The sequence below is a fragment of the Mytilus trossulus genome, chromosome 14, assembly GCF_036588685.1.
Source record: "Mytilus trossulus isolate FHL-02 chromosome 14, PNRI_Mtr1.1.1.hap1, whole genome shotgun sequence".
NCBI classification, from domain to species: domain Eukaryota; kingdom Metazoa; phylum Mollusca; class Bivalvia; order Mytilida; family Mytilidae; genus Mytilus; species Mytilus trossulus.
The window spans coordinates 5,226,793-5,231,327 of NC_086386.1; positions in this window are offsets into that span (position 1 = coordinate 5,226,793).

A 4,535-nucleotide genomic window follows, 5' to 3' on the forward strand; every position below is an offset into this window, starting at 1 on the left:
TATGTTTATTTTATTGTAATTCATATTATTGCTATGTTGCGAAATTTTACTTTTATCTTACCGACTGATAATTTCCTTTCTGAGCACAGTAGAGTGATATGAAAAATTATCACTAGAAACTAAGGGCGCACATGGTATTGTCAAAGAAATTGACATGGAAATTGAAAACATCATCGTAGGCAAAAGAGCGATAAAGAGATTATCATTGGTCATCTCAACTCGATTGCTTTTCTCACTTTCGACATACCAGCTCAAGCAGGAAAATCAATCTTGTTGAGATGATCAAGGACAATCTATAAATAACACTATTTGGAACATAAAAATTCCACCCATAACCATCAATACATGTTGTCCCCTTACAAGTTTTAGGAGATTTATTTACCTTGTATTGTATATAACAATAAGGAGATATGGTAAGAATGCTAATCATATATCCAACAGAGACCACAAAACAAATAGTCCAGTCAATCTAGCATAAATTTTACCCTAACCTGAAGTGATTGCAACTGAAGATTTTGAAGTTTTAATTTTTAGCATTATACCCCAAATATACACAGAAAAAAGTCCAATCTAATCTAACTTTTTCACATTTTTTTTTCAAAATGGTTACAAAGCTTCAAATTTGAAATTTCTTAATTGAAATTTCAAATGCATGAAAAAAGTAAAACTATCTATAACACTTTGGTTTTATACATTTCATGAGCAGAAGAGTATATAATTTAGTCAAATACAAACTTATAACCCCATCAAAGTATCATACTAAAAGATGTTACAACTGTAAGGCCTTCTTCATTGATCTATCATCAAAGCCCATACCATATTGTAAGCTATAAACAAAAGCCTTCATATGACAAAATGTGAAATAAGTTGTAACAGAAAACCAACTAAGCCTATATATCTAACCACATTTATATTCCTTGTCTGAAAAAAAAAACAAAAAAAACACACACACAGTTTTTATAGACCATATCCTGAATCCAATATGAATAATTTTAATAATTTCATTCGATTCACATAATACAAACATTACATTTAAATCACAGAACATGCTGATAAGATATATAACCAACAATTATTATTTCAAATGCATAGCAACAGCACAGGCATAATTACATCAAATCAAAAGCCCATCTTTAAACACCTCTGTTAGAAATACAACTTTTAAGTTTAATAGATCTGCATATGCCATTATATAAAAGTCTTGATGATCTGCAAGAGTAAAACTCTCAAAATGCATATGATTAATCACAAACATACAATAGCAATCATTCTAATATGACATGCTTCCTTAGCTTTGTAAAAAACACTGTGATAAAATTCTCTGATATGTGAGAGTAATGCTCTCAAAATGCATATGATTAATCACAAACATACTATAACAATCTTTATAGGAAACCATATTAAAATGGAAAAGGAGATAGACAGCTTGTAATACAAACCCCCAACGCCTAGCGCTCTTGATTGCAAATATCACACTGAAAAATCACTGAATCAATGAAAACTAGCAAGTTAAACATCTAAACGTATCGATATGATGCTTATTTAATATGATAGTGCCCAACATATGCATTTACATTAAGAATTTGACACGGTTTCCTACATCTAAATGTGTATAGTAGGGTAGGGTTTTGTGCCGCTGCTTTAGTTGTACTATTTGCTACTGGAGCAATCAAACAATCACCATCTTCTACGTAAGACCAATTAATTTGTATTTTTATGGAAAATCGTCACTCTTTTTAGAAATATGAACATAAAAGAGGGACGAAAGATACCAAAGGGACAGTCAAACTCGTAAATCTAAAACAAACTGACAACTCCATGGCTAAAAATGAAAAAGACAAACAGAAAAACAATAGCACACTAAAGAATAAACAACACGAACCCCACCAAAAACTAGGGGTGATCTCAGGTGCTCCGGAAGGGTAAGCAGATCCTGCTCCACATGCGGCACCCGTCGTGTTGCTTATGTGATTACAAATCCAGTAAATAGTCTAATTCGGTAGGTCAAATTCATGAAAGGGAAGGGGATTGTAGTTACGACGTAAGGAACATATCCGATATCATTTGTGAAACGGTCATTCCATAACGGTCAACCAACTCGTGATGGCGTCCGTAAAATTTACGAAGGGATGATTTCAACTTCACCATTTGGAACTCTTGGTTTAATAGCTTCCTTGTGAGCAGTAACCCTCTATCAAGAAAATCATGATAGGAAATGCAAGCACGGGAATATCGTATCAATTGGGAGATATATACCCCGTATGCAGGTGCTGCTGAAATGTTGCTACTTAGAAATGGAAAGTTCACAATTGGAAAGCTGAAATCATCTTTTTTGTCGTAAAGTTTTGTCTTCAACCGACCCTCATTGTCAATTTCTAGATGTAAGTCAAGATATGAAGCCGACTTAACTGTATCTGTAGTATCCTTTATCTCCAATTCGATGGGATAGATGCGATCCACATAGTCACCAAATTTTGAATTGTTTAGTGAAAGAACGTCATCTTTATAGCGGAAAGTAGAGTTAAAGGATATTGCTAACTTCTTATCTTTCTTCCTAAGAAGTTCCTGCATGAAGTCAGCCTCATAATAATAAAGAAACAAGTCAGCAAGTAGAGGGGCACAGTTTGTTCCCATTGGGATGCCGACAGTCTGTTGAAAAACACGTCCTCCGAACGTAACAAATATGTTGTCAATCAAGAAATCAAGCATCTTGATAATATCGGTTTCAGAGAATTTTTTGTTTGAATCAGAATGATTCTTTACAAAGTATGATTTATCCCTCCTTAAGACAAGATACTTGTATCTACGTTGGCCATTCTTTTTTATGAAGCAAAGTAATACCAACTCTTTTAATTTGTCTTTTAGTTTGGAATGTGGAATACTTGTGTAAAGAGTAGAAAAGTCAAATGTTTTAAAACTGTTACAAGATGAAAGAGAGTTAGATTGTATGTACTCTAAAAGATCTTTGGAATTTTTAAGTATCCACATCTGATTCACGCCACCTCTAGAATAGGCAGTTTCACAATAACTTTGAAGCCCGTCTTTGATTGCTGATAAAATGGATGTTAATAATTTAGAAAGGGGTTTCGTGGAGCACTTGGAAGACCCAGCAATATACCGTTGTTTGTAAGGACACTTATGTAGTTTAGGTATCCAATACAGTGATGGAAGATCCAGTTCTTCATCTTTGGTTGAAATACCAAAGGAACAAAGAACAGACCTATGATTATCCAGGATTTCCTCTTTGGTAAGTGTCGTGAGGGTATATGTTGGGTTTCCAAGTGAATTGTCTATACCTAATTCGTTTATCATGCAAATAATGTAATGACTTTTACAGATAAAAACGATGTTATTTGGGGCTTTGTCTGCGGGGACAACAACATATTCATCATGGAGGTCAGATAGGTGTTTAGCAACATTTGGATCTTTGAAGATTGACGTAGCATGGGCATTGATGAACCCATTCAGTTTCTTAATTCTGATTTGTATTAACGACCTCACTGCCTTAATCCATTCGGATAGAGTGTCTACGTCTTCCTTCTCGCGCTTAGCCCATTGTCTGGCATAATCCTCGACTGAATCCATCAAAATTTCAGTTTCAACATAACTGTGCTTTTTTATCATCTGCTTTGAAACTAAATCCGATATGATTATTTCAAAAATCTGTCAAAACATTTGTTATCTGTGACCCTTATACTGTTGTATTTTAAGTTTAATTTCAATCCAAAGATCGTTTTGTTCGATTTGTGTTTTTTTTCTTTCAGTAACACATTACTAAAAAAAACTATGTGCTATGTGCATGTATACATTTTACAAATAATTCAATTTAGTTCTTTATCTATTTAAAGAGGGTTGTCAACAGCCAGAGGCTACGTGTGGCCTCATCAACATAGATACATGTATACAGATTCAAAATTAACAAAGTTTTTTTTCAAATAAGCACTTGTTCTGAGAATTTTTTTAAACCTCAACTATATAATTATACATTGTATATAGAAAACCTTGAAATCGCCCTACTGTAGCTTGACCTTGTCTGTGGTTCATAATAAGTTATCCTTGTTGATAAATTATACAATGGAGAATGAACACACCTGCTCTAGAATAAAGTTTTACCCTTAAACAAGTTCATAATCATTTTCCCCATTGGACTGTAGGAAAAAGCACACAATATTGATGGTAAGAAATACACTTTTCAATGCATCATATAAATTTCAAACATTTTATTTGTCTTAGCATTAACTTTGATATCAATAGAAACTGTAGAAAATATACAAGTACTTTGCCACGTCCACTCTGTGTAATATTTCTATTTGTATCCATCTGATAAGTTTAGCCTTTTTCAACTGATTTTTCTAGTTTGTTCTAATGTTGCAATGTTACACCACTGTCCCAGGTTATCACGGGGGAGGGTTGGTATTCTACTGACATGTTAAACGGCCCAATTTGTATGTATGCCCCCCCCCTAAATCCGCCTCTGTATTATTATGAGAAAAGACTACTTTCGAACATTATATTGTGGTAGGAAGTTGTCCCTA